The 18,343-nt window shown below is 43.6% G+C and overlaps 1 protein-coding gene across 3 annotated transcripts in view; it reads left to right on the top strand.

The window, feature by feature from the left end:
* elmo1 (engulfment and cell motility 1 (ced-12 homolog, C. elegans)) overlaps nucleotides 1-18,343 on the top strand; it is a 112,136-nt gene that overhangs the window by 11,285 nt on the left and 82,508 nt on the right. For 2 of the 3 annotated variants that reach the window (XM_069681130.1, XM_069681127.1), the window contains exon 1: nucleotides 17,556-17,730. The exons of the other annotated variant lie outside the window; for it this stretch is intronic. The gene's annotated coding sequence lies outside the window, so the exon portion shown is untranslated. Of the gene's footprint in view, nucleotides 1-17,555; nucleotides 17,731-18,343 lie in introns of those variants that run through there. 3 annotated transcript variants of the gene reach the window in all.

Genomic DNA, 18,343 nt, shown 5'->3' with positions numbered 1-18,343 from the left:
TCAGGAAGCAATTAAATGATCATGATTTGCCGGATACACTAAATTTATAAGATTTACGACCTGGAACACAGCAGTATGACGCAACAGCATTTAAGGTTCCAGCCCTGATCATGATGGAAAAAGTGTGATTATGGTGAACAGGACAAACAGTTTGAGTTCCTTCTTCCTGTTTGGTGCTTATCAGTGTTTTTGCTTCTTTTTCTTCCCGTCAGTTATGTTGTTGTGTCTACAGACACAGATCAGATCTTCCCTGCCATCTGGATACGAGCATCAGGGAGTGTTTTGTCATCATGCAGAGCTCTGGATTCTGTCGCTGTCTGTGGCCTGAGCACATCCCCCATCTGTAAACCACCTGCCTCACCCCGTGTCACCCTGGCTGGTGTGCTGGCCACACAGCAATGTTTCCTATTTCCTGCGGATGTTACACGTGTCAGTGTGCCTGGCCTCGTCTTATTCCCAGCTTTGTCTAAGAGCCGAGGGCTGACACGGTACAGCTCAGCTCAGTTGGGCTCAGCATGGCTCTCTGTTGAGAGAAGAGGGGTTTTGTAATGTAGGACTAGCTGGGTTTAATGTTGCCTTCGGGGCTTGTTGCTGTGTCTGTTCTTTTGTTGTCTGGAGGCGAGGCTTAACACCCTGTGTTTGTATATGTGTCTGTGTGTGTGGGTGTGTGTGTGTGTCGGTGTGTGTGTGTCCAACTTGTCTGGCTGCATTTTGCAGGGCAGACGTTGCTGTTGAAGGAAGGCACAGGAAATACCAACGGCATCTTACAATAAGTGGAGATCTACCGGATGCAGAGCAGCATTTAAACATGTTTGTGAAAGTTTCTCATTAACACAACTGGAGGTTTCAGAAGTAACTACAAACGTACACACCTCCTCTTAACTGGAGGTGAGCCACTTCCTGACAACATCTGCATGTGAACCCATCCACTTCCTGTTGACAGAAAGTGTAACGAGAAAGGTCAAGACCCTGCGTCCCAATGTGATGTAGTTAGCAGCTCATGTTTTTCAGTATCAATTACAGAGCAGGCTGACAAGTAAAACATGCCTGCTGTCCGTTTCCATGTGCTCAGTGAGGAGATGTATGGGGGGCTGCTATGCCTCGATTACATCATCCGATGACATCGTACCCACAGCAATGAGAGCCTGGCCTGAGGAATGCCCTCCACTTGTGTTTTTCTTTCCCTCCTTCTTTCTGCTCTCTCTGTTCCACATAAATTTGGGTTACATACAATTAACCCATAAAAGGCAAACATGTACTTCTTTGAATCCTTTGCCCCAGTCCATAAATAGCCTGGCTTCAGCCTCGTTTCAACTCTGGTTGCTGCCTCTGTACCACAAGCGGAGCCCCCACCCACAGTTTCACTGAAACTTTACAATAATGAGGCGGCCACGACTGAAGCAAAGCCTCAATGAATAGCTTGGTATGACTCCGGCAAGGCACGGAGGACGGATCAAAGCGCCTCAGCAGCGGCCAGTCACCACACTGCGAGGGTGGAGGCCGAGCTGGCATCGGCGCTGACTCGTGACTGACCGGGAAGACAGAACTGAGGCCCGTCAGTGGGTAAACACAGGGAGGGGAGGGCATGGGTGTAGCATATGGTTAGAAAAAAATGTGGGGGATAAATAAATAAATAATAGGAAGGCTGTGGTGAGCGGGAGGTCGAGGGCAGAGTTTAGGGGTTTGCAAATTAATGGGTAAGCCCAAAGCTTGGGCATAGGGCATCTGTCAGGAGAGGAGGGGGTATTGTGGTGGCAGGGTGTGGCTGCATGAAGGGGAGGCTGAGTAAGGAGTCAAAGAAGGCAGGAAAGAGCAGAAGAACAATGGCAAGAATGTGTGAGACCATTATTTCCTTCCTGCTACAGATTCTGATACCTACTTTCCGTACCTATTGGCTGATACTGTGCCTCTCTGATACTGTGTGCAGCAGTGAATAACATTGTGCCTCTAACAGTCACTCAGTCAGTATGGTGGACAGGCAACGAGTGTTTTGGTGAAGCCACCCGAGCAATCTGTGCCGGTGGGATGTGTGCGTGTTGGTGTGTGTGGAGTTGAGGGAAGCTTGATGTATAGCCACAGCTGGGGGGTAGGGGGTGAGGCCTGTGGGAGGGGCCGTAGAGACAGCTGGCAGAGCAAAGGGTGAGTGTAACGAGGAGCGAGTGTGACAGCCACAGTGACTCCTTTGTTCCCACTCACTTGTGCCAGTCGCAGCGAGTACATGGCTGATCTGTGAATCCTTTCACATACACAGTGTAGCTTTACACCAGCACTTTACACTAGCATGTATATGTAGCCTACTTGTATATATGTGTGTGTGACTCTGTGCCAGAGCTGGTAGCGGCAGCAGGAGATTACCACAAGTGAGCCCATAACCATCTTCCATAATGTCCGTGCTCGTGTAGAGCGCTTATTACGCTTGTGATGATAGTCATCAGCTGCTAACATAATTGTAGCACCAGCATCACTGAGCAGCAGCCTGTTTGCTACATGTTTAGGTAATGAGGACCTGAGTTCTCTCCTGAGTTATGTTTTAATAAAAGGAGTAATTTTTGCTCTGGAGGAGGCGAGCGCTGCGTGTGAGTGGCTCCTGGAGAAAACGCTGCTACTGTGTGAGTTTATCGAGGTGCAAGGTCACTGGAGACGGCTTATTCCCCTTTCCTTTTATTAAACCTGTCTGGCGTACGTTCACATGGGCATTTATCTTTCCCAGCACGTTAATTTTTACTCCCCAGAATGCCAGTGGCCTTTAAATAATAGACCAGCGGATGGAGGATGTACTCCAAAGCTTTTACTTCCCTGAAAGCTCTACAGTTAAGCGTCCTCTCTCTTACAGCCGTTTAGCTTTCCAGCGATTTTTTTAAGAGTTCAATAAGCCTTTTCAGCGCCTGACTTCTTCCTCTGAGCATCTGAACCATTTAGTTCAAGTAGGACGAGTAAAAATAGCCGCAAATCAATCCCAAATGTGCCGGGGCTCTTCGCACATCTCGATCTAGGCTAGCACAACCCAACAGGGGATAGAGTGACACTGCATTCAGAGCTGTGCGGAGTGACTGGCAGACGGGCACTAAACAGGAGGGCACGTTCATTAAAAACGCGACTGGTGGCGGCGATTCGGGCCTCGACACACTTTGAAAGCCATTAAAGAGGCAGCGGCGGATTATGGTTTGTTGAGTTATGATGATGATATGACCTTTCGGTTATTACATGCTTCAGTGGAGATGGTAATCCTCTGAGCTATTGAATTTAGCTAAGTGGAGACGGTGTTTCCATTAAGAGATGTATATGGCGTGTACAGTGCTGCAGCATGGCAGGTCGAATTATCCATAGCACAGAAATGTCACATACTGTAAAGTGTTGTGTTCGGCGACTACACACCAGCATGCTGGAAAAAGACCTGCAGGGCTGAGGAGCAATGTGCGAGCATCAGCAGGCGGGAAGAGAGCAATCACAGATATTTAAGATTATTTTTTATGTTGGATGCATTCATATGTTTTTCGATTCACGTAAAATATAAGCAGCAATGATTTTTATTTTTAAATTGAAGAATATCAAATAGTTTTCATTCTTAAAAAAATCCCAACACTTTATCTATACCTGATACTTAAAGTAATAATCTCAAAGATTTTCATCTAAATAAATGTCTAAGTCACTATCTATCGCCGAATGAGGTAACACAATGGTGTTTGAGCCTACGGCCCACTGATGAAAGCCTTTGCATTTGCAGTATATAGTATTATTACAGACTGGGTGTCTGTGGCGACTTCAGCGGAAAAAATCACAAGCGGTGCCCAGTTAGTGACGCGTTTTCCATCACCCAGCAGTGGTTGGTCTGCCAGAGAGGGTAGGCGGAGCTAAGCAGCTGCTTTTCCGGTCTCTGCAAGTGTTGCGAGTAAACAGTAATCTACTATGGCTGAACAAACAAAGAAAAGATCGATGACTACAGATACAACTTCAAAAATAAGTTAAAATCCAAAGAAAAAGAAACGTATTCGACGCTCAGATGAAGGCAAACAGTCAAAAAAGGAAAGCGACCGTCAGCGTGGAAAATCAAGAGTTACAACCGTGGACTTCACACATGTGACACTGTCTGGATATCTGGAAAAGTGTGCTCCTGCAATCTTCGAGACTTTAAAGGTTGCTGGGATAGTAATATTGTTTTTGTCCATTTAAGTCCTAATATTAATTTTAACATACGATTGCTGCATGATTCTTTTCCCATCATCCTGATATGAAAATAGTTCTGTAGTGTTTACAGCGAGCAGCAGGGAGCTCTAATACATCAAAACAAGCACTCCTAAATTACCAAATGAGAAAACATGAAAAGATTTGCACAGCTGGAACGGGCAAAACAGAGATTCAAAGATGACATTAACAACTTTGGTAGCAATGTTTTGCCATGTATGCAGCATTGCAGAGTAACACTGCATGTTCACACAATCATGCTATCATAAAACAATAACTGGATCCCATTGTTACCTGACAATCACGAGAGACAATCATGATCTAATTTTAGAAACATACCATAAAGAAACAGTGCTTTAGGATGCAGTTCTTTTGTGCACTGTCCTCACAAGCCCCTGAATGCATCAGAAACTCTCTGTATATTTGAGTTTCATGGGAAAATCTGCGACACAATGCAAACACTGGTAGAATATACACCGTCTTCCTGTGTGCATAGTTGTGAAGGTCTCCCTGATACGTAATCATGTGAAAGCGATCCTAGTTGTGCATGTTTGTCTAAACACTGAACAGAATCAAAGCCTGGCCTTGGTGGCACAGCCGTCATTTGCAATGGAAATTCCCTGACCCGGGATGCCCAATCCTTCACATCCCATTTAACTCGATGGAGCACATGGCAGCCCTGCCAGCGCTGTGAGCGGGGGGAGTTAAGCTCCTATAATGTAACAAAGCAGTTCTGAAAAAGCCCTGTAGTCATCAGAGAACCAGCAGCCTTTTAGTGCTAAACCCCACAAAGACTGTTGTTTTAACTGTAATGCTTTTTGTAGCGCACTTAACAAGAAAGTGCTCAGCGTATAAGGTCCTTTTTTTGCTTTGCTCACTCAAATCTCCGTTTTGAGACGTGTTGCAGAAGTGTCTGTGGGGGAGTGATGCTGCAGCCTTAAATAGATTTGTCTTCTTCTCTCGTTTTGGGGCCAACTTCATCTTTCCGGACACAGATGCATTACATATTGGACATTTGAAAGCATACATACTGTTCTCTATGCTAAAGTTCTGTAATATAATGGATCATTTGCTGGACTGATTTGTTGCACATTCAGAGGTGGTACTAAACCAGAATTAGAAACCAACAGTGTGATGCAAATAAGAACATTTTAATTGACTAATTGTTTGGACATTCTCTCAGCGCTTTTCAGTCTGGTTCTATCGCTCCATCTTTGTTAACCAATTAACATTTAACATAATTTATAGGCTCCAAAAATCCTCTTCTCCAAAACAGCCTACGCAGAAATAATACATATTATGGCTGCCAACAGTAACTGCTTTTAGTGTGGCAAACAAGAGCTGATCCTTGTTAAAATATTATGTAATAGCAAGCAGTGTGGTGCTAGCTGAGAATGTTGCGTCAGTCAAAACTAGCTAAATATTAGCAATCAAGTTTGTCCCTTCGTAACCATTAAGGCTCAAATTTGAAGTCCATAATAAAAAAAAATGTCGGGAAAACTGCTGTTAATTAATTAAATTGTAGAGAGAATGTTTTTCTCTGATGCGCTGCTACCTGCTGGTAATTTTTGGTGACTATACTGTTGTGTTCTGTGATGTTTCGTTCCGGTTTTGGCGCCCCCTATGGGCAAAGCCGTACCTCTTATCTCTTTGCTGATTTTGTCACGTACTATCTTAAGTGGAGTTTTTTTTACAAAAAATCTCATCCTGCTTTCTTTAACAGTCATATGCATCGTTCACTTTAAATGTTTGCCCTTGGAAAATGTAAACAAAGGCAGCGTGCAGTTAATCGCTTCGTCTGACACCTACCCCCCCGCCAGCAGCTTCAGGCATTAAAAATAACTACATAGAAATAATCAATGTTGTCGCTGATGGGCTGGTTTGCTTTTGTAGCTCATAGAGAGTCATCAGAATTAATTTCAGTCTGTTTCATGGCCAGTGAAAAACTCCTAACAGGAGCTTTAAATCAAGAAAATTCAGAAATTTTGGTCGCAATTGGACGTTAACGAGGCGGTGGTGGGTCCTGAGGTTGAGAACCACTGTCGTAAAGGATTCCTTTAGTGTAATGAGCCAGGCCATACAACGATGATAGTAGTCATATAACAGCCATACAGAGTAAGAAGTATACAACTGTTAGAAAATTGCATTGGCATCAAAGTCAATTTTGAAGTCCAGGTATGTGAATAGGTGTTGGTTAGGATAAAAATCAGAACATCACTATCAAAGGAATTAGCATACTCTGCTATGCTGCACACACTACACAGGACAGGAAAGTTCTCCTTTCTGTCTAAAATAAGTGAAGCTAAGCCTTTAGCCACAGTGTTGTTCTTGCATAATCCCCACTGCTCTATTCTGGGACTCACACACAGCTCACGCCTGGTCGGCAGAGTGCACCGCTCTTTTTGTGGGTCTGTGGGTGTGTGTGAGTAACTTCCACTGATAGCACCTGCTAGTTCGGTTTTCAATTAGAGACATACCATCATTATGGTCCTCATTAACAGCGCTGATCCAGTTATGGGACTGTTGATCTCTCTCGTACTTGGCTAGCTGGAGTGTGACCGCCACTGTGTGTGTTTTGTGAATGAGTAGTCCTGCAGAGGGGAGTATACAGTAAAAGGCAGTGTTAGGGCTGTTGTTGTGGTTGTGTGACGATCTTTTTCCACAATAACCTTTTGTCTGGTCCTTTTTCCTCCTTGCTGTCTGGGGTGTTTTAGCACTTTGAGGAAGTGGGATTTAAGTCTTAAGACAGACAACTGAGCTTTACCCTGCTGGGTTGAGCAGTAAGGGAGCGGTTAAAACTTCATGAATGAGTGTGGATTTGAAAGAATTTCAGCCTTTTGTTAGATTTATTTTAAGAAGTGTGTGAAGAGATTTTGAAGCTTTAGAAGCTTTTGTTTGAATTGTGTATCAGGGATTGTATTTACCAGATAAGCAGGCATGTAGTGGATAAAACATGACGCTGTGGTGGGGAAAAGTTATTGATTTTTCCCCTTCAGTAATGCAGTTTGATTAGTTACACAATGTGGAAACTGAAGCTCGTCATACCTCAGTGCCTGTTCTGTTGTTTGAATGAGGGCCAGGCTTCGTAACCAAAACTGAGTCAGTTATTTTTAAGACAAAAGCCAGGTTATGTTTATGTGCTTGTTTGCCTCCTGTGAAATGCACCCACTTGAAATGAGAGGGGGCGTGAGAGAAAGAGATGCGTGGATGCTCTCACCGTTCTGCTGGAGTAGTCAAGGTCACTTTATGGTGGAGGCGTTTGCTTGTGAATGAAGAATGCTGTGCTGGTCCCTTCTGATGCTACAATGCCTCCCGCCTCCTCCAGCACACACACAGGAACGCACACACACACAAACACGCACGCACACTCAGACAATGGGACTATAGACCTGTTTCCATGACTTCCCTCTCTGACCAACCAAAAAGCTACATTCATCCCCGCCTCGGTCACATGACCTGGCAGGGGTTTTTGTGTGGTCCATACATTCTCTGTCTCGCACACAGAGGGGTCCAGGGAAGTTTTTCTGGGTGGCTTGTTCCTTGAAGCGTGGCCCCAAAGGCTCCAATCATTGTCTGAAGTGATCAGTCAAACCGTTCCCCGTTTCTCCCCCCGCTCTCTGCTGCTTTTGAAGACTTTCACTTTGATGTTTTGTTGTTCGACATCACAAACTGTTATGTCTCTGGAAACAAGGAACACTTTGTTGTGTTTTCTTTTGATTCTCTGGAGTTTTCTGCAGTTTTAAACATTTGTTTGATATTGAATTATGTTTATAAAAAGGACTTCAGGTTTTCTTTTCATGACAAAGACGGGAACATGTAAGATCCCACAGTGGGAAAATGTGTCTCTATTTCTTACCACTTTTATTCTGAGGTACTTCCCATGTGCCAATATAAAGAGACGGTCCTTTGATGTTAAAGTTCAATTTTGAGTTTGTTAAAGGCGACATAGGCAACACAAGTTCAGACTGAAACTGATGTATCAAAGATTTTGGAAAATACTTATTGTTCATTGTTTTGCTGTGACCCACAACTGACCTTTTCCCAAGAGTCAAGAGTTAAATGAGGTTTGATTAAAAGGCAAATGTAATGTTAAAGATATAATGTTGAAGAGTTTTCCATCACCCAGCAGTGGTTGGTCTGCCAGAGAGGGTAGGCGGAGCTAAGTGGCTGCCTTTCTGGTTTCTGCAAGTGTTGCGAGTAAACAGTAATCTACTATGGCTGAACAAACAAAGAAACGATGGATGACTACAGATACAACTTCAAAAATAAGTGAAAATCCAAAGAAAAAGAAACAAATTCGACGCTCAGATGAAGGCAAACAGTCTAATAAGGAAAGCGACTGTCAGCGAGGAAAATCTGGAGTTACAACCGGAGCCAACCGTGGACGTCTGGTTATCTGGGACAAATGTGCCTGTAATTGCCTTTTATTGCCACAAGGAGCCGCCAAAGAGAACAAAACTGAGATTTTGGAGATTACATCTTTAAGGGACGAGAAATGTTTAAAAGTCAAGAGTAGTTCGGCCTTGTAGGAAACGTAACTCATTTTCTTTCTTGCAGAGAATTAGATTAGAGGATTGATTGCACTTTCATGTCTGTCTCTTAAATGTGAGGCTATAGTCAGAAAGCAGTTAGCTTAGCTTAGCATTAAAAACTGAAAAAGTGGGGTAAACACTTATCAGTTATTTATATTGATGCTATTGATGATGATGATATTGAGGCCGTTGTTGATGTTGATTAGGATATGCATGATGATTATGATGATGATATTGACATTGTTGATGTTGTTGATGATGATTTAAACCCCCTCCCCCCACTTCTTTACGCCCTGGCCTGTGCACTGCCTGTCGGCACCAGTGTCTGGTCGCACTTGAAGCTGTTTGTTGGCACTTACTGACTTTGTTCCCTCCTGTCTTGATCGTTGCTTGTGTTGTATTAACTCTCAGATGTTCACTTTAGCTTTAGCGTCTGCTAAATGACATTCTAACAATGTAATTGTAAACAGTTTGCCTTGCTCCGTCCAAGGTAACAGAATCCACCTTTGCTGTAATGCTGTAATTAAAATGCTATATCTAGTTTGTTCATACATACAAAAACTGAACAGTGAAAACATCAGGTCATGGTTTTGTGAGGGGTTGTTATTATTGGCTCCAGCCAAGAAATAGTAGAAATAGACTTCCTGGTGTTTAAACTGGTTGCTTGGCTACGCTTGACTATTTTAGACTTTGGTTTTGCACAGATTAAAGGAAAGAGATGTAACATGACAAACAATGAGCTTTCGAGGCACTAGTATTTTGTTACCTTTGGACAGAGCTAGTCTTTCTTGAACAAACCGATACGACAGTTGTGTCTTTTTATCAGAGTCTCCAAAAATGCTAACAGTATTTTTTTCTTCAACACCTTTTTTTGTGTGACTAAATTCTTGGCTTCAAATATGCAACTATTACAAAAAGTAGATCTGATGCGTTGTGATTCTCAGGACTGTTTTAGTTTAGACAACATAAAATGCTGAACCCTCGTAGAGCTTTTCTGTCAAGTATTTTATAAGAGATCTATAATTACAAATGTCCGTCCTTAAGCACATTTATATGTCATTAAATATAATGTCCATTGTGATCCACACAGCCTGCTGCCTTCAGAGTATCATAACACATAACAGATTCCAGTGTGTTCCTTTAAGCGTCCAGGCTCCTCTCTTCAGCTGCGTCCTAATGGCCCAGCTATCTAAGTTGATTATGCCAAAGACCCCACGGGCCTGCAGCCAGACCAGCCTCTGCGGAGTCTTCTGGGGATGCACATAGCATCGCTGACATTTTTATCTCCCTAACCCGCATCTCTAGCTGAGATAATTCAAGGTTGAGAAAAACCACTGTTATCAGCCTCGGGATTCAGTCTGAGGTCTTTAAAAGCCTTTTAGAGCAGACTGAACGGGCCAGTGGTCGAGTGTCTTTGTCTTTCATGATGACTCCATTGTAGAACATTTCCATCGGGTGCTCATGTCTATCTGCTGATTGCACAAGTCGGCATGTACACAAAACTGTACGTTAGTTGTTGTCAGTGCAGCTAAAACCCAACAATCCCTGCAACTTTAATGATTTCCTGCTGCAGCAGGAGCCTCGCAGGCAGAATCTGCTTTGGAAGACATCATTGAATCAGGCAGAATGTCCATAACTCGATCCTCCTGCGTCTGTCAGTGTGGACGAAATGCACTGTGCAGAGTGGGTGTTTGACCTGGTTCGACTGCTTCCAACAGGGCAGAGGAGCCCGAGAGCAGAAGGTCACACCGTCAGTGACTCAGTGCGCCCGTGGGCTCTCTTACACTCACACGCACACACATCACCACACACACTTTCTATTTTTCTAACTGGCAGTGAAAAGGCTTCCAGGGTAAACACCTAATTGTGCTCCTCTTTTCTGTTTTTAAGCTCTCACCACCGACCTTGATGCTGACTGATATTGAGTTATGCAATGGGGGAGGATGGCATGTTATTTTTAAATCTAAAGCGAACAGAGATTGTGTTTGAACAGAGCACATAGCCTATTGTGTTTCAGCTAGCCAGGAAATGGAGGCAAAAACAACATGTGTAATAGTCCCCTTACATAACGCTCTCGAACGCAATGGAAGTGCAGAGGATTAAAATATTCACACCCGGATATTTTAATGATACAGGTGATGTTTCATAAGCACTTAAATATCCAAAAATATCAGCACAAAGGAACAGTGATGAACTCATCCAAAAATATGAAGCTGGCGCCAGCAGATGGTTGGCTTCTCTTACTCGCTGTACTCGGGGGAAACAGCTCCGGTGCAGCTACGGCCAAAGAAGCTGACCATTTACTAAATTAACATGTAACCTAGTTTGTTAAGTTCATACAAAACTGTCTTTTCTCACAGCTTGATATTGTGAAAACTCAAACTAGCTCAGAGCTGAAGGCCTGGCCCACACTGAAAGATTTTGAAATCTCAACAGATGTTGAAAATGTGTGAGACACATGACGACAGATCATAGATCATAGATTTAACTGTTTTGTTCCTGTAGTGTGTGGAAAGCAAAGATATGAGCAAGTCAGCACACCACACACTAACAGATTCCATTCAACCAGAGTCCCGACTCGCACAACTGGAAATCTCACAAAATCTCTCTCGGTTGAACGTGACTTTAGAGTAAACAAACATGGCGGCTGATGGGCAGGAAGAATCGGTGATATTTTTTGCATTTTTAAAACTATGGATGAAATCGTAGAGACATGGGCTGTATGTGTCACAGCCGGATCTGTACGCGTTATAGCTCCAGTTTTTGCCTCCCCTTCTGTCAGCATGCTTCCCAATTGGCTATCATTTCGTTTCATGTGACAATTCACAGACCGCATGCTCGGCTGTCCTCGGGGTTCCCCCCACACGACAGGATAAAGGATCGTTAATATTGAACATATTTAATATTCAGTTCTTCCGAGCAAGTGAAAACACTCTTAATAAGCTCACACTACAGGTAAATCGAGCAAGATTACCGTTAGAACCATCAAAACATCGGGACTTTGCTTACGTTTGTCAGATTATCTTGTAGTGTGTACCCCGCCTTAGTCGGAAGGACGGTATTGTTCCATCTAACCAGAGCGGGGTCTCCAGTCTTTATGCTAAGTTTGGCTAACTAGCTAGCTTCAGCTAGGTACAAACATGAGAATGGTATCAATTATCTCATACAACTCTCAAGTAAATATGTTTTCCAGAACGTTAACGTCTGAATAAAAGTATGTCTGAATGTCATGAATAAGCTCTTTGGCAGCGTTAAACACACGGAATAACAATGTGTCTATTGTAGCATGTGTATTGTTCTTGTGAATGTACACTGTGGATTGACACATGAGGAGTCACTGCCTGAAGTTCAGACTTTTCCTTCCTTCAGTCATGTCCCATTTAAGTTGATTTACAGCCCTGAAGAGCATGCGGGTGAAACGCGTGGTTAAATATGATTCTTTCTCGTGCTGTGTTTGTCATTGTGTCCATTTGGTTATGTAAGACGGGGTTTTTTTTTCTTCATCTTTCTTGTTTCTATTTTTCTCTTGTGCGGTGCTGGAGCTTTGCTTGAGCACAGATGGTGTGAGGATTTTAGTAAAACAAAAGTAGCTCATCACACACACCAGACTTCCATAAAACTTTCAGACTCTGTATAAAGTACGGCACTACGGGCACTTATTACACAAGCCTCACAGGCACGACGCAACCCTAAGGGTCGCTGTTTTAGGCTGTTGGCTGCCGCTTAAACTCGCAGGTTCATTTCTGATTTCCTCTGTGGTGTAAAACCAAGTGAGGAGTCTCTCTTCCCTAAAAGCACAACAGCCTGTGTGACCGTGTTATTATTATTTAAACTACCACAAAGGATAATAAGAGAATACTTGCACAAGCCGTGGGCAGTGAGACCCAACTAACTGTAACTATACTTGACATTTCCTGCAGGAAGACAGACCCAGGAGTGTTTGGTCCAATTAGGTAGCCGCTGCAGCTCGCAGGTTGTGTACCTATTAACTTTGCCTCCGCTGTTTTCACTGCAGGCTGTTCACTCCTGAAAAAAAGGGCAGATTTGGACTCTAGTTCGCTGTTTTTTCCAGTTTGTTTAGCCGACAAAAAGGAGGAAAGTTATGCCACATGTGTTCGTATGTGTATGTACTGTTTATGGAACAGTCCGTGCTGTCATTATGGTGTTTATTGGCATCTTTGTAATATAATCATGCTTTGCTGTATGTTTTGATGGTTTGCAGACGAGCATATGTGCTGATGATGAACATCTGGACTCCAAACTGCAATTTTATGGCTGCCTGTTATTACTTATAGCCCATGATGATTACATTACACATCGTCCCCGAGTAAAACTAATCCAGACTTCCTCCTCAGATCCATCTGAACAGGAAGTCTGCATCTTACCAGTGTCCTACTCATTGTGGGACTGTTGGGACTCCATCCCTGCAGGCTAATAGCTTGTGTTTATTCACTTGTGCAAAGATACCTAGCATATGTTAGCTTAGCAGCCAGCCACAGGCAGTTGTTTAGTGATCACTGCCAGAGGAGATGTTCTGAGGGCGTGTGTTGTTTGTGTTAGCAGGATGCTGTGCGATCGTTCACCTACTTGTGTGAGGTGTTGGTTGGAAATAAAACATTGCCCAGCTCTCTGTCGTCTCCGACCACCGCTTGCAACACAGGCCGCTGTGTGTTGAAATGCCTGGATCATAACCGCTGGAGTTTGATGATTACAAGTACAGCGTGTTGCTCCTCTTCAAGTGGAATGAATTTGGATGTGGTTTTGAATAATAGATGATCCCCCGAGGTGTGTTGGAATTATCTTCGCCTCGCAAACTCCTCTTCGAGCGGACTGTGGAAATGTGCACATTCGTTTTTAGGTTCGAAAAATGGGAAAGAAAATCTGTGAATAAAAACAGGGGTTATGAAACAACCGTCGACCGAATGACGTCAAGACCCGTCTGATATTATCTGCGTTGACATTTTGGTTTTCAGCCAACGCGCTCATCCAGAGCCATTTAGAGCTGAGTGTTACCGTACGCTCCAATTTAAAAGCAACAGGTAGTAATGCAGGCCGGGGTCAGAGCCGTCGCTGACTCATTATGTTCTCTCACCAAGACGACAAACAGTAATTTGTATCATTAGTCGGACTGTTTTAACAACGGAAATGCTGCTTTGTAACTGAGAAAGGGAAACAGGAAATGACTATTTATTTACATCCATCCATCTATTATTTATATCGCTTATTCTGTCAGGGTCGCGGGGGGCTGGAGCCTATCCCTGCTTTCATTGGGTGAGAGGCGGGGTTCACCCTGGACTGATCACCAGCCAATCACAGGGCTGCCACACAGACACAGACGACCTTTCACGCTCACACTCACACCGACGGGCAATTTAGAGTCACCAATGAACCTGCCAGTGTGCCTGGAGGGAAGCCACCCATGCAAACTCCACACAGAAAGGCCCGCTACATCCAAACCGGAGTGTGAACTAGGAATCTTCTAGCTGTGAGGCGACAGCGCTAACCACTGCGCCACCGTGCCGTGCAGCCCGATTTATTTATGTTATTCCTATTTGAACTTTAAAGCAATAAAAATATTGATGCCTGCAAAAAAATTTACAAAGTTTATTAAGGTTTTAACGAGCTAAGACACAGAACATCTTTAGAAGATGACCAAATTAAAATGTATAAACATCTTTGTACAGTTTTATTGAAGCATACATTTTTTATCTTTTAATGCTTTGCAAAAAAGACAACCGCCTCCAGATCACTGCTTCCGCCAGTCAAAAACACGATCCTTTGTGTGTGCTCATGGCATTTATCTCTAACATTTTCATCGCAACCAGCCTTGCAAATAAAGGCTGAATAGCTCCTGATTGGAACGACACACAGCCTGAAAAGACAGCTTAGGTCACGCTAACACACTTACCTAGCTGCGATCCGCTGTGTGTAAAAACCACAGTAAGTGACGCGCATGTAGCAGCAGTAGGTCAAGATTGCCACCCCCTTTTTAACAGCTCTTAAAGAGGCAAAAAAAATCTGTATCTAAAGTGTCAACCACTCAACACTTGTAAGCCTAAAAGGTGGCTGTTAACAGTTTGCAACAACAGCTGTGGTCAGCTTGAACTCTTGTCTGTCACAGCTGCACAGATTTGCTGCAAAACATCTGGAAACCTCTCAAAAAACAGCACAACATACTTCTATATCTGTATTATCCAGATGTTTCGAACTTGAATATTTGTGCTAGACTGTAGCTGAATAATTTGTATGCTTGTTTTTGAATTTTGAAAGTGTAGACAGACATGGTGCAGCATTTCGGATGTGTCTGTCTGGCTGAGAGAAAGCACAGGGGCATGGTGATCACCTGGGAGCTGAGATGGTTTGTGTAGATTATTAAAGCTTTGACGCGGCAGAGTCCCGAGTGAACTCTCTGACTCAGCAGACTTCGGTTTCCCTGACAGATACTTGCGTGTAGATCCTAAAAAGTATTCTTAGCTGGAAAGCAAGAAGTCATTAGCGACAAAGATCCTCTTAACTTTTTCACTTCCTCCGGTCTCCAGGGCTCCGTACGTCAAAAGAAAAGCCCCTCTCCCTTTGTCTTATTTACCCAGCTTTGCACAAGACAAAAACTCAATAACAGAATGTTTCTATTGCCTTTTTTTCTGAGTTGAAAAGTGTTCCTACTTGTATCCTCTATTATACAAGCAAGAGCTGGAAGTCTGCATTTATGAGGCTCATACGAACCAAAGTTGACCTCAGCCTGGGTGGAGTAAGCATCTGTTTTTGTGTGTCATTGCACAGAAGGCCTGTTGAGCCCTCAGTCTGAAATAAAGATGTCACCACCCTGCTGAAACAGTTAAATGTTTCATTTTGGGCACTTAGCCTCTTTATGAGCAGTGGTCTTTAGTGACAGTGTGAACCATGTAACTCACTCTGATGGCGCTAAGCTGTTTTGCCTCTGTGGGAGAAGTGAAAGTGTGTGTTATGTTTGTGCAACTCACTTTCTGTCCATCTTTGAACAACAATATTAAAGAGCAGCTTCAGTTCTGTTTTAAGACGTATAAAATGCTCTGTTAGAAATAATAAATTGTCTGATATGTTTTTTTCTGCAAAATACGTTTAATTACCTCCCAAGGCATCTCCTCCTTCTCCCTCCCATAACAAAATCCTGCATAGTCCCCGCCCACTATGCACATTTCCAACCGCCCCCGCCGCCGTGAAAACAAAACGCGTCGGTTACAGCTGGCTCGCGCATCACCAAAGTGGTTGCCATAGGTTACACATAATGATATGCATAGCGTCACCCCGTCCATTAACGGGATTGGCTCCTTAGGTTTGTGATGTCTCAAACCTGCCAATCTGAAAACGTGTTGTTCAGCCTGTCCTTGGTACACTGCAGTTTAAAAGCAGACGGGCCCAGCCATGGAGATGACTGCTGATGTCCTCCCTGATATGTCTTGTAGCACATGAACAACACCACATGGAGATGTTTACAAGGTTAAACACTTGATTGTCTTGAAGTGTTACATTGATTCAAACTAAGCTATAGAAGCAATATCACCTTCATGCTTATTATTTTTTGGGAATGTTTCAGACTTTCCTCTACGACCTTTTCCCAAAAGGTCTGCGTCCTTTCTTTCTGGGGTTAGCGCTAAGCTACAGCTATCCTGCAATGTAATTTCAGGATAAATCATTAATGGGATACTTTTGGGAAATAACTGCTTTCTTGTCGAGAGTTAAAGAAGATTGATACCACTCTTATATCTGTTAAGCAATTTAAGATTACAGCCAATAATCCACCTGCACCTGCACACAGCTCAGTAATAAACACGTCTTATCTTTGTCTGACTAACTGTTATAAACCCAAAGTGTAAAAAAAGGTTGTTCCACCGAGCTAATGAACCAAGCATAAAGAAAAAGTCTGGTTAATTGTATTTATTTTTTGGTGAAGCTGATAAATGTTCCCCACCGTTCCCTTCCCAGTCTTTATGCCATGCTAAGCTAACCTAGTTTAAAGGAGCAACTCGCCCCTGGAAAAAGCCACTGTCAGTCAAAGCTGGTGTTCTCTACAATCGATAGAAGCAATAATATTTGAAATTGGCGCCACAGCTGTGGAGAAAGTTGTACAAACAGCTTGTGGTTTCGCCCATTCTACATTCCACCCAGCGTGCATTGCGTCCCTCCCTCTGAAAGGAACGGCCTAGCGAGAAACACTGGAGTGAAATACTACTGTTTTGCTGCAGGCAACGGCTCAGAGCGGAACATAATCTGAAATATGAGGAGAATATACCGGTGGATTGTCTAAAAAAGACATGACATTGGAGGCGGGCGTCCTACTGAGGAACCGTAGTTTAGCAAGCTCCCTGGCATCCTCGAGATGACACGTTTTTTTGACATAGTCTGGTGGAGGTTTTCCAGGGCCCATTGGAGAAGGGAATAGCGTCCTCCAAAGGCACAGAGCCAAATTGCGTTTTTTTTCTACCTTAATGGCATTAGCTCACAATGATAGCATGATAGGACTGAGGTTGAAAATCGGCGAACTGGCCCTTTAAGGATAGTTTAATCTCAGCAATGAACTGGAGAAGGAGAACACTAATGAGAGATTTATGAAATATGATTACATTTAATTAATCCTGCTTAGTTTTGAGTTTGTTTTTGATGATTTGGATGCTTATTTCACATTTGATTCTCACCTTCAGACTGCAGTCTCTTCTACCTCACCGTCGTCTTATCTTTGAATTTTACCGCTCTTTTCTCTGACAGACCTGTTTCCTCTTTTCTCGACAAACGCCTACTTCCTCCTTCTGTGTGTCTCTCTCAGCACTCTCTTGGTCGTTGCTTTTTTTTTTTGTTGCCTTAAGCGAAGCGCTGCACAAACTGTTGTTTAGTCTTTGTCTATGGATTATGATGCTGAAGGCACTCTGCTCGTAGGCAGACACTGAGACTGAAGTTGCCTAGAGAGGAGCGTCCTTCTACTTTCAGCAGGTTGATTTAGAGAAGAAGAACGACTGAGCCCGTTGGTTGTCAAGCTTTCCGGGTGAGTCCTCCCATCTCAACTGTGTTTTTCACTCTCTCTTCACGCGACACAGGATGCAGCAGGCCTCAGGGTGCGGCTCCGAGCACCCTCCTGCCTCCTCTCCTCTCCAGCGTGTCACCAGTGGGTAAAACATTGTGGTTGGATGTTTGCAGTCTGGAGCAGTGAATGTCTCCTGCACATGCTTGTTGGCTGATCCGAGATGGGCCTCTCGGTCGGTTTTCCACATCTGAACCGGAGAAGAATGGAAACGTCAAAGAACGGATGTGTTTTAGGACAGTTGTGGCCTCATGGTTTGGGGGGTGAGATGGAAATGTGGCGGATGTAGTTTATGATCTTTCAAAGGATAAACTCATACAGCTGATAAATGTGCTGCATTGGAAAGTCATTACTCTGCTTTATTGCTTCATTCCTTCACAATACACTTTATGGATTATTCCTGTGCCTGTTTTTGCCTTATTGTCTGTCTTTTTCCTCTCCTCCTTGTCCCTAAATGTCCCAGTGTTTGGATTATCTGGGTTTGCACACTGCCATGCAACTACCTCTAATTGTTTCTGACTCACTTGTTTACGTCAAATTGCTGCCTTGCTTTCCTCGCAACGCGCTATTTAGGCTA

Source organism: Semicossyphus pulcher, unplaced genomic scaffold, assembly GCF_022749685.1.
Source record: "Semicossyphus pulcher isolate SPU_LCO1_2020_fin unplaced genomic scaffold, fSemPul1.0.p SCAF_5, whole genome shotgun sequence".
NCBI classification, from domain to species: domain Eukaryota; kingdom Metazoa; phylum Chordata; class Actinopteri; order Labriformes; family Labridae; genus Semicossyphus; species Semicossyphus pulcher.
The sequence above is the reverse complement of the archived record's forward strand: the minus strand, read 5'-3'. Positions and strand labels throughout refer to the sequence as shown.